This window comes from Thunnus maccoyii, chromosome 19 (assembly GCF_910596095.1).
Source record: "Thunnus maccoyii chromosome 19, fThuMac1.1, whole genome shotgun sequence".
In the NCBI taxonomy this organism is placed as follows: domain Eukaryota; kingdom Metazoa; phylum Chordata; class Actinopteri; order Scombriformes; family Scombridae; genus Thunnus; species Thunnus maccoyii.
The window spans coordinates 27759220-27771966 of record NC_056551.1 but is presented as its reverse complement, the minus strand read 5'-3'; the positions used below and the strand labels follow the sequence as shown (position 1 = coordinate 27771966).

The 12747-nt window shown below is 36.0% G+C and overlaps 1 long non-coding RNA gene across 1 annotated transcript; it reads left to right on the top strand.

Annotated features, from left to right (window-relative positions):
• Nucleotides 1–5736: 5736 nt before the first annotated feature.
• LOC121885901 lies at nt 5737–12200 on the top strand. The gene is made up of 5 exons (XR_006092632.1): nt 5737–5776; nt 6157–6247; nt 7622–7732; nt 9329–10160; nt 11527–12200. It is a non-coding gene; the product is annotated as an uncharacterized LOC121885901 (long non-coding RNA).
• Nucleotides 12201–12747: the final 547 nt, after the last annotated feature.

Below are 12747 nucleotides of genomic sequence, written 5' to 3'. Positions count from 1 at the left end.
TGGTACTTTCTTTCACTTTTCAAACCAGCACTGAATGATGTGGGCAACAGAATTAAACAAAAAAATGAATGGGCTTTGAATCTCACAAAAGAAAAAAGTTCTTACCTCTCAATGATAAAGTCCTTGTCAACTCCACCAAAGGGTTTCATGTCCTTGATAGTGCTTTGTGTGTGTACAGTATTTGTGTGTTCATTGTCTAGTCTGGATTCAGACGGTGTGAATGAAAGCTTATATGGTTACACTGTCGAGGATGATGATGATTTGTTCTTCTGTGTGAATTTCTGCAGTTTTCTTTACACCTCTGTGAAGGTTTTGATCAAGTATTTAGTAGAACTTACGGTAAAATAATTCAATAACTCAAAAAACTGTACAAACTCAAAAAAAAAGAAGAGATAATTTAGCCTTCGCTTTTATCCGCATGTGAGTTAAAAATCTGCTGCCAGGTGTAGGGAGAACAGAATATTCCTTCAAAGACAGCTCTGTTATTCCTACTCCCATTATACAATACATTAATTATTTAAGAACGTGATTTATTTATAGTTAGACTTTTTACACGACTGGTATCTGTGAGATTTAGCAGTATGCTACAGGTTTCTTCCCTTTTCTTTGAGACTTTTGAGAAATACATGATGTGGGAACACTGTCTGGCATGCAGGAAAAAAAAGTTTAATATTTTTGTGAAATAAGCCTATTTGTTACTGATAGACTATTGTTATGGGCTTCTAGGGAGATAATTAATGGATAAATTAACAGATTGATATACATTAAGGTATTTTTAATGTATTATTTGCATGGTTTAGGGGGTAAAAATGGGGACGTATTATGCTCTTTGTGATTTTCTGTTATTTATATCCTGTTAAACATGGTCAAAGTTCCAAAGCTTGAGGTGAACATATGTAGGATCCAGCGTAACATTTTTTCCCCACTGGCACACTTGGCCAGTAGATCAGAGTTTTATTGGCCCCGTGTATATTTTCACTGGCCCGGCAGCCAAAAAATGAAAAAAAAACTCTTTTTTTCCCCATAATTTCAGTGATTTTTCATTGTTTACATAATACAACAGTTAAGTTTCCCTTTAGATTTAGTTGTTTTCCTTTAGTTAAGGATATGTAATGTTGATATATTACACAAATATGCAAAATACAAAATTAGGCACATACGGAATCAGTAAATGAATGGTGTATTAATGAAGTGAGTTATTCATTGCTGCCAACAGTATCCTCCTCTATAAGGGGAATCTGGGTAAAAGGGGAATTCATTTAGGATTGTTTTAAAAATTAGTTTCAACCTATAAATATAATTATAACTGCATCAACAAGGAGTTACATTTCAGTAACCCTGTCAAAATGGGAGAAAGCATTTTAAACACACAGAGGCAGAGACATTGTGTTTGAAATGACAATGAAGGGACAAAAACACTTCACTTTCCAAAATCCAACAGTTATTCAAAGCAGCAACGAAACACAGAGCCACAGTTTTACACAGACTATGTGCATAGTACAGTAACTCTACAACAGCTGGTTACACAACATGTTACGTTAGCAAGGAACAAAAATCACGGGACAAAAATAAGATCCAACCGCAGCTGAGTTTGGTGTAATACTGAGCTTCAGCATCATAGTTACATTCACAGCTGGTACAGCAACACAAAACAACCTGTGACTGGTGTGATGACTTGTCTGCTGTCCAATGAAATGAGCTGGCATCTTTTGGCGTGTTGGAGACGGAGACAAAACAAAGAATAGATATAAGTTAAATGTTAGTATTAGCAGCAGCAAATTAATGTGTAAATGGGGGGAAAGTCATGTAGCCCTTAAAATCTACTTAATTTGATAATTATGAGGTGTTCAAATTAAGGGTTTAGTTTTTGTCCTTTAAGAAACACTTAACGATGCCTTAAATTGATGATTAAGAATTATGTGTCCTGTCAATCATGCTTTTTAAATTAAGGTGTTTTAAGAGGTTTGAATTTAACCTTGAGTTTGTTTTCATGGGTAAATTAAGGAGTAATTAATGGTACTTTAAGGGGTTCTTGTTTCAATAGTGAGAAGAGAGTTAGATAAGAAGTTTAATCATTTAAGATGTTTTGAACCAGAACCTTCAGTGTTTGGATCAAGTAGCTCACAGAATGAGTACAAGTTCATAATTAAGATAATAATGTCAAATGTTAAATGTTTCATGGTAGACATGTTCATATAGAGCTCAGAGCAATTCAGCAGAGTCACATTTACACTCAATTGAACCTTTAATAGATGTTTTCATAACCTTTTCATTTCTGACAGATTCATTAGCTTTCAGCAAACACAAAGCAGAACCGCAAACAGTGAATGTGCCCCAAATACGTCATTTAGTGTCATTTAATCACAACTCAAGATGATGGGCTGAGGTTAGATGTTGATTACTGGTCACTGCAGATCTCTGTCTCATTAATGACTGGACAGGTCCACATTATATGCAAAATCTGAAACAGTGGAGATGTTTAAAATTATGTTTCCAGCCAAAACAAAACAAAGTATGATGAGGAAGGACTGTATGTGTGAAGAAGTATGACGGAGTATTAGGGTCACACTGATTCTAAGAATTAAATCATAATATTTTGAGAGAAATAACACTGATGCTGTGTCTGAAATCGCATACTTCTGTACTTACACTTAACATTTTGAGTGCATAAGTGCGTTCACACTGAGAAGTATGGAAAAATGCACTGTGAGAACCCGGATGGTGCACTCAAAACGGTCAAAAAGTTGATTGTGGAACTATGGACACTTCTCGCCCTCAATGGTCGCCATCTTGGCTACGTAGCGGAAGGGGAGGGACCACTTTTCAAACTGGAAATGGTGGCCGAGTACGTTGTAACTACAGTGAACATCGCCACGTTATAAAAATGTAAGTTGTACATGTGTTTTTTAGCATTAAGCACCACTATACTGTTGTCGGATGTAAGTCATCAGTATGTTTTTTGGGTTAATTTAGCAGTCTGTTATGATTTGGTAGCGCAAACAATAACGCGAATGCTAACACTAGCTAATGCTAATTTCCAGTAAGTGCACAACAGCTGTGCTTGATTTGAGACAACGCTACCCTGTCAAAATTTGCGCACTACGCCAGTAAGTACATATTGTACACAGCGTACTACACAGAAGTGTACTAACAGAAGTATGTGATTTGAGACACAACTAGAATATTAAGAGAATGGTCATGATATTTCAAGACACAAAAGTGATAATGTTACGAGAAGGAAGTTGTAATTTAATGAGGAAAAAACATCTGAATATTATGACAATAAAATCATCATTTTTCAAGAATAAAGTTTTATTACAGGAGCAAAGTCATAATGTTTCAAGAAAAAAAGTTGTAATATTATGAGAACAAAGTTGTAATTTAATGAGGAAAAAATCTGAATTATGTGATTAAAGTTGTTGTATTTCAAGAAAAAAAGTGATATGAAGCCGAAAAAGTAATATTTCAAGAAATAAGTTGTAATATTATGAGAATAAAGTTGTAATTGAATGAGGAAAAAATATGAATTATATGAATAAAGTTGTTATATTTCAAGAAAAAAGTGATATTATGCCAAAAAAGTAATATTTCAAGAAAAAAAGTCGTAATTACAAGAATAGTTGTAATTTTACGATAAAGTATTGCAGTGAAAGAGTGATGTTGATGATCTGAAGTTACAGGTTTCACCAATAAGCACTTTAACTTATTATCAAAGAAACTGAAACCAGTTTCTGAAATATTTTGACTCTTTTTCTCGAAAAATTCCAACTTTACTCTAAAAACATCACAGCTTTTGTCTCGTAATATTATGACATAATTCAATGACATTTACAGCGGCATCTACTCTGCCATAGAGAAACATGAAGTCAAAACAGTTTTAGAAAACTCAAATTGCTCATGAAAACTTGTTGGACCAAACAGAGGGTTAAAGTTTTGAACAGCTAAGCTCAAATGGCACAGCGGTGATGCGTCAATGTTCTGAAATAGGAGAAAAGCTACTAATGGAGGGCAAAGTTATTTGGCAAAGTGGAGGAAAAAGAGATCATGTAATAACAATCTTTTTGCTGCTTCGAGGTTAATGTGGCCTCTGTGACTCAGCTCCATTAGAGGGTTTCTCCTGCAGGAACAGGTGGGTGTGGGAGGCGGCCGAGGACAAAAATCCTCACTGTGAAATGGAAAAAAACATTTTCAAGGCACTCAGATGGGGTGCAAAACCCGTTGCTGTAACACACTTTCAAACATCCTCAAACATGTGAGTTGATATGTAATATTAATCAATTAATATTTAACATTTAATCGTCGGAGGTGTTCACGTCTCAATGTTTGAACCATACGTTTATTTTCTAACCCGTCACTGTGAATCACAGCTTTAAAGACTTTCTGAATACTAAATAACTGCTGAATACTAAATAGTGATCCATCACCCTGAATAGCCTAATAACCAATCAATCACTGCGAACGAGAAGTTAACAATCTCATTATGCAACATTACATCAGAATTTTAATATCAGGCAATAAACTTGTACATTTTGAAAGGCGTTTACCTCATTATTTTCTATTAATGTCAATAATTCCCCTTGCAAACTACAAAAAGTAAGATAGCACCTCCTCTGTTATATAAAACTCTTAGATTACATGAGCTCCTGCCTTCTTTTAATCACTGCTGAAGCAAACACACATAGAGAAGTACAGTGAAATGCTTCCATCATCTAAAGTCTGTAATACAATGTAAATTACAACTAGACTTCATGATTAAACGTGTGAAGTCAGTAGCTGGGAAACACTGTGCTGACTGTAGATTCTGGTCTCCACCTGGACTGAGTTTGAGTTAGTCTTCATCCTAGTTTTCACTGGTTTTCATCAGAAACAAGTGGTGAACACAACACTGACATATTATCAGCTTTTAAGTTGATATGTTGAACCACATCCAGCAGTTACGGAGCAACATTATCATTCATGTGGAGTCGTGTTTTTGTCCACCCAGTGAATGTAAGTCCAATATTCACTCTCATTTAGCTCTGTTTCTTCATGATGGAGGACCAGAACAACATGGTGAGAAGCATGCTAAGTAGGGATGTGCAGAGGGCCCAGTATTTGTATCTGTATCTGTATTTGTTGAGGCAGCAAAATTATTTGTATTTGTATTTGTATTCGAATAAAAGTGCAAATTTGAACCAAATTTCCAGAAAATCGTTTAAAAAAATTCAGTTGTATGCTTGTTTCCATCCGTTCCTGTTGTGTGAATATTAGCAGATAAACTAATTCTCCAGTCCGTGCTGTTAAACTAGGGATGTGCAGGGGGCCCAGTATTTGTATTTGTATTCGAATAAAAGTGGAAAGAGGCTTAAAAATCCTGTTTTTGTTTTTATTACGCTTTTAATTTTAGAAAATTAAAGTGTTACAATAAGTGTTCATGAATAAACTACCTTATGAAGGAGGTCCCCACACCGGGTCTTGAACTGGAGTCTCCCACATCATAGACGACTGTGCTGACTACTGAGCTAAAACTTCACTCATCACCTCATTGCAGACAGACCTCTACCTATTTATACACCCATAACACAGAGACAGCACACCATGTAACATGTAGAAGAACTTCAAAGGTGATTCTTGCTTTGCTCTTTTCATTTATTGCCTATTTTTCACAACCTAACTTTGTGGAAAGGAGAAGAGGAACAACAGGTTATGGAGAGTCCCTTGGGACTTACCCATGATAGATGTAACAGCGGAGCAGAGGAGAGAGACTGAGAGAACCATGTAACCGACCTGCAAACTGGTATTTGACATGTTTTTTTTTTCTTATATTTGTATGAAACAAATATTCGTATAAAACCCACTATTTGTGCTTTGCCGAGTCATGTATTTGTATTCGGGCACATCCCTAATACTAAGCTAGCCTAGCGTCCAGACAGCTCTGTACACAACACCTAGACATAAAACAATATCCATCTGAACATCTCTCTCTCTCTTAGACAGAAACAGAATAAGTATATTTTCCAAATATATAACATGACACAGTTCACACACACACACGGTTCAACTGCTTTTCTCTTGTCGTGCTCTTTGATGTGATTGTTTCTGGCTAAAGATTAAACTACACTCTCCATGGAAACATGTCACGTCTCTGCATCCTTTGAATGTCCTTGAATGTCTCAGGTTGGAGTCCGGCTTCATTTGGAGTCTGCTGTGAGCTTCAAATGACTGGACGTGATCCAGTCCAAACACACCGTCTCTATACGTCCCTCAGGTGAGTGTAAGTCCACCAGGATAAAGGGACAGTCTGTATAAATCAGACATTACTGTGTAAGTGTGAATGAGTGTGAATGGAAAACACTACAAACACAATGTGCCTTTTTCAGCTTTTTCTCCACTTTAACTAGTTTGTTTAGGAAAATAAACTGTAATTTCATAATTCATAGGGATTAATGTTTCTATACTATTAGTATTTATATTTATCAGTATAAGTCATTAATCTACAGGCATGTTTTAAGATATATAAAACACTCTGCTTTGAATAATAACTTGTTTGATGTGTTTTTTCCACAAAAACAAGTTAAATTACCATATTAAAATTTCTCCTTCTCTTTCACTTTAAAATATGTGATTTAAAGTTATCTTAACGTTGCTATAGTTGATATTTTTATTACACCACAGTCTGATGTGTCAGTGTGTAATGTGTTTGGCTCGTAGTGATGAACCTACAGAGAATTATCAGTGACTCTGCAGCTCCTCTCGGCTTTACGGAGCTTTATAGTGAGTTTCAGCTCATTGTTTATCTGTCCGGCTGCAACTTTACTGTTCTGGTTCACTATCAGCGTCTCATAGCGTCGTTTTCAGAGATAAAGCAGTAAAAAGCCGCTGTACACTACCTGCTCACAGTTAGCTGTAGACTAGCTGCTGAACATAGTGGAGCATTTAGCAGCTAAAGAGCCAGATATTTCCCTCAGGAGTTGGTAGAGAGTAAAAACAGAGCTAAAAGAGAGTGAATATTGGACTTACATTCACCAGGTGGACAGAAACACGACTCCACATGAATGATAATGTTGCTCCGTAACTGCTGGATGTGGAAATAAGCAACGGTTTGCTAACAAGTTCAACATATCAACTTAAAAGGTGATGGTGTGTACTTACTGCAGGTGTAAAGGGTTATAGTGAAACCTCTTTATTTATCACAACAGTAAAGTTTGAGTCAACAATGATAGATTCAAACTCTAATGTCATATTGAGCAACACTTTCCACATTTCTGGCTTGTATTAATAAAGTCATGAAAACAAACTCGGACTCTGTGTAACAGGACATATCCTGCTGCAGAGCTCTCTCAGCTGAATCTTTGATATTGTACTTGGGGGCGAAGCATAGATCACGGCATTATCGCAGATAAGCACGGGACAGAAAATGAATACGCTGCCGGAAGAGAAATGAAAAAGGCAGAAAAAGGGCCATGAGAAAGATTTCATATCTTCCCTCTCCTGAGCCGGAGTGCACCCTGCTAGAAAAGAACTATATTTATTCTAAAATTAACACAATGATCTATTCAGAAACTCAATTTTAACTCAATTAAAGCTTCTCTCCCTGTCGGTCATGCCTTTGTTGCAGTAATTGTCAGTCTCTGCTTCTCAGACTGGAGTTCTTTGAACATGAATCGCGCTGGAGCTCAAACCTTCAGCAGAGCGAGGGGGAACATTTTAATTCAACCACACAAGGGGAAGAGAAACCATGACAGAGTAGCAGGTAGGAGTGGGTTTGAGTGCCTGCAGCGAGCGCTGCCAAACACACATACACACACATATATATTTATATATATATATATAACAGGGGAGAAGGAACACACACACACACACACACACACACAGTTGCAGAGGAAAGCGAGACTATGCAAATCGTTGAGCTAATGAATTTCTGAATTCCTGCCTTGGCTCCTGTGATGGTAATGAGCTTATTTTGGCATGAGCTCATAGAAGAGAGAGGAAATGAACAAACTCATATGTACACACACACACATACACACACACACACGCACACACACACACGGTGATCTAAGCCAAACACAATCTCCTGCTGACAGTAGCTCATCACACCTCCTCAATCTTCCTCTCTCCCTCGTTGTCTGTCGTCTTTTCTGCGCTGTGTCACCTGTGTAAACCTGTTAGCACGTGCACGCAAAAAAAAAACCCCTGAACAAACGATGACAGCAGAGACATTTATCATTTATCAACCCAGTGCGCGCTCATTTTCACACACACAGACTGATCAGATTTATTCATTTCTTCTGGCTTCAGATTGAGTGTGTACATACATTTAGATCCAACAAACACCTGCTGGTACACAGGTGTCATCACAGGTATTTATTCCTAAATTACAGACACACAAACTCCAACATTTCATTCCTTTCAGAGTGAAATAAACATACATTAGGGCTTCATTATTCACATTATCAGTTAATCTGTTGATTAGTTTCTCAATTCATTGTTTACTCTTTTCATAAAATGTCAGAAAATAGTGAAAAATGATTTTTAAAATTTCCAGTGACGTCTTCAAATGTCTTGCTTTGTCGCACCAACAGTCAAAAACACAAAGATGCTCAGTTTACTGTGATATAAACCAGAGAAAAGTGGCAATTTTTGCCTTATGACTTAAACAATTAATCAATTATCAAAAATATAATTTCAGCTCTGATCTACATCTTTGACCACCTGTGGTTTCATATAAGAGATGCAGAGGATTTGTTCGTCACATTTGATTGTAATCAACCTGCTTTAATAAAGAACTTACATGTTCCAGCACCATTGATTTTACAACCTAACTTTGTAGAAAGGAGAAGGGGAACAACAGGTTATGGAGAGTCCCTTCGTGTGTGTCAGTAGTTCAGCTTTATCTCTGGGGAACACCCCCGACTCCGGGAGTGACGTCCAAATTAGGTAATGTGCGTCATGTAGCGGGTGGATGTGACTCCCTTTATTGAGACCTGCTGATAAACGTCACAGCGGAGCAGAGGAGAGACACTGAGATAACGATGTAATGACCTGTGCGCTTTGCATTCTTCCTGAAAACAAATAATTTTAAAAATATTTGTTTGAAACAAATATTCGTAAAGAAAAACACTATTTGTGCTTTTCCGAATAATGTATTTGTATTCGGGTGCACCCCTAGTTACAACAGCAACAACCTACAGCAGCAGGCCAACTGAGTCTTATATTTACCATACAGACATGAGAGAGTATCAGTCCTCTCATCTAACTCTGAGCAATTGTTACATACTTCCCCCCCTGCTGGATGGGATATGTATAACCTTATCATTGACCCTTTTGTTTGTGCTCTCTCTCCCAGGTGGCCCGGAGTGGATAATTGTGGGGAGAGCCTATAAAGAGGGAACAAAGGTCTTGGACTCTCTTTCTCATTTTCCCAGCCTGATCAGCAGCAGCAGCTTGTTTTTTTGTGTTTGTTCTGTTATGTTGCAGTTGCCTTTGTTAGTTTCTTGGTTTGGGTTGGTGAGTTCGTGGCTTTAGGTTTAGTTATGTGGATTTAGGTTAGAGAGGAGAGCCCAGATCCTACGGCCCTTTGTGGGCTGGTCTGGATGTCTCCTCTTCTTTTTGTTAATTTTGGCCGGCTCACCAGCTTTTAATCATGTCGGGCCTTCTGTTGGCGAGCTGTTTGTAGAGGGTTGTAACAGCAATAAAGCAAATACACATATTTCCTAAAATGTATAACTATTCCTTTAGAGCTACTAGGAAATTCAAAGGGATGTGTTGACTGTATTTGGCATTCTGGGAATGTTTCATATGAGCAGACAGATGAAGATGAGATAACTTGTTTTTCACGGTGTAAAGGTGTAAGTTTGAGTTGTTTGTTTCATAGCTCCCGCAGGAGACATTTTTTCCATCAAATCACATCAGGTGTGTGCACGTTAAACCGGCTGACAGTGACGCTCAGAGAGGTGACGATAAACAGATGATAAACTGTTAAAACACAGGACGAGAGACATTATGGAGAGAGAGAGAGAGACAGAGAGAGAGCAAGCAATCGATCGGCAGAAAATGAAAAACAGATTACAGACTGCCGCTCAGCAAAACACCTGTCAGAGTAAAACCCAGACGCTGCTGATTAATGATCATTTAAATTAAGTTTTATCGAACATAGAGATGGATTTGAAAATAAGAAGGTGAGTAGAAATACCAATAAATACATCACGATATCTGATGTTCCTGACAATCTGCAGCTGATGCTTCAGTTTGTCTTCTCGCTCGTTATTACAGCCTGTGTTTGGCCTTTTAAAGGAGCAGCTCCTTCAATGCATCACATGTGTGTTTATTAATGTAGGGCTGCAACTAACCATTATTTTCATTATTGATTAATCTGTTAATCATTTTCTTTATTAACTGTTAGTTGTTTGGCCCATAAAATGTCAGAAAATGGTGAAAAATGTTGATCAGTCTTTGAAAAAAACCTTAAGATTAAACTGAAAATGTATTCAAAGATATTCAGTTTACTGTCACAGAAGACTAAAGAAACCAGAAAATATTCACATTTAAGAAGCTGAAACCAGAGAATTTTAATCAGTTTCTCTCACAAAATTACTCAGATGGATTCATCTTTTATACAGTAGTTGGTGATTATTGACAAATCACTTAAGTGACTAATCCTTACAGCTATACGTTACTGTAACTCTGATACAATGGAGGTTAATGGTTAATGCAAAGCAGAACATGAGTATAGCTGCATATAAAAAAGCCTGCTGATCAAATCATGGCAACAACCGAGAGAAAGACAAAGGAGACTTTCATTTGTTGTATTTACGTCACTGACAGGTTATATTTGAAAACTCGACAGTAGATCTACAACAATTAGTCGATAAATCAATTATTCAAGCAAGAGAAAATTAATCGGCAACTATTCTGATTATCATCTTGTACCAGTTCAGCGTCTCAAATGTGATTATTTTACATTTTTCTTGGTGATAGATGATAATAAACTGAATATATTTGGGTTTTGGACTGTTGTTTGGACACAGTAAGACATTTAAAGATGTAGTATTTGACTCTTTAAATTATAACAGGCATTTTTCTTTCTTTTTTTAAATTAATTTTCAACAACATAATACATTAAGAATAACTACAATTAAGACAAGACATACCAAAAACCACGACACAAGAGCAAACACAAATACAGAAAGAAAAAAAAACAAACAAACAAACAAAAATCAGCAGTATTCACAACCTGGTGCATTTATAAAATGCTGTTTGTATGTATTTATGTATGTATTTTTATAACAGGCATTTTTCACTAATTTATCACATTTTATAGACAATGATTCATTAATAATGGAAATAACTGTTAGTTGCAGCAAAACACAGTGTAGAAGTTCATTTATTTCACCTCTGATAGAAAATTATACCAAATGAAATCTGTTCTTAACACTGGTTTTGTGGCCCTGTGGATTATTTTTCTTTATGAGAAGACCTGTGTGAGTTTTTCTTCATGGTTTTGTGGACGACTGGGAGTGTTAAAGATGTGTGTTTATAATACAGGGACAAACAGGAGATGAGAGTCGGCACAGCGGGAACAGTTGAACCAATCTGGAGGTAATGGGCAGTGAATGTGTATGCACTTAATGAATATTGTCAGAACACTTTATTTATTTCATATTGCTTTTTTTTTTTTTTTCTTCTGCGGCTGGTAAAAACGTGTCACAAATGTGTAAAAGTGAAGCAAAGAGCAGACTGGTGTGTTGATGCTGCTGATGGTGAACATGTCTGCAGTGTCTCCTCTATTCTCTGGTTTAATCAATATTTAATGTGATTCTGTGAAAAAATATTGTAAAGCTTATCAATTATGATGATTTTTTTGTTTATATTTTTAAAAATGTTTAATTTTTTTTAGAATGTGTTTTACTGGGTAGATTACCAACCAAAATGTTGTGTAAGAATTATATATATTTACTTATAATTTTAAGGATTTCTGCTTTGAAACTAAATTATTGTCACAGAAAAGATATCTGTGCATCCACGACTGGGAAGAAACAACAAGGAAAATTCAAACCATGAAGAAAATTACATTTAAATTAAGAACAATTTTAGAATTACATGAATGAAAATGGAAAAAGTGGTTTAATTATGAAAAACAAACATATGTGTCTGAACCAACCTGAGATATGATAACTTTATTTATTACATTATAAATTAATGTGTATCTTTTTTTTTGCTGTTACTGGTATTATTATTTTTATATGTATGTGTATGTATATGTTTTTATGTATTATTATTGCAATTATATATAGAGAGAAATTATAATGTATTAACAGGTATTTTATTTTCCTTTCTCATCCTAATAGTTGTGTGTTAAAAAACCCTAACCCTAACTCCTATCCAATTTTTGATCACCCCATAAAAGGTTATGAACTTGTTTATAATTTTATAAATGTTTCTTTTGTGTCTGTTTTTTAAGTTGTTTTTTTTTTAAGGTGCAAAGCAACAGCTCAGTAACAGTTCAGTAAATCGTCACACAGATTTGAGTGTTAATGAAGAAGTTTCTTTCTCTGTAACTGGAGGTGTTGATTCGCTCCGTCTCAGGAGGTTTTCAGGAAGCTTGTAGGCTGTTTGTTCTTGGGAGTGTAAATGAGCACCGCTATTAACCTTTAACTGATGCAGTTGGTGTTAAAATGTCACTCTATCAGAGTGATAAGTCAGTCAATTAATATTATTTTCTTTCACTTTTTAAAAAAATGTGATTTCTTAATTGTGCATAGATGC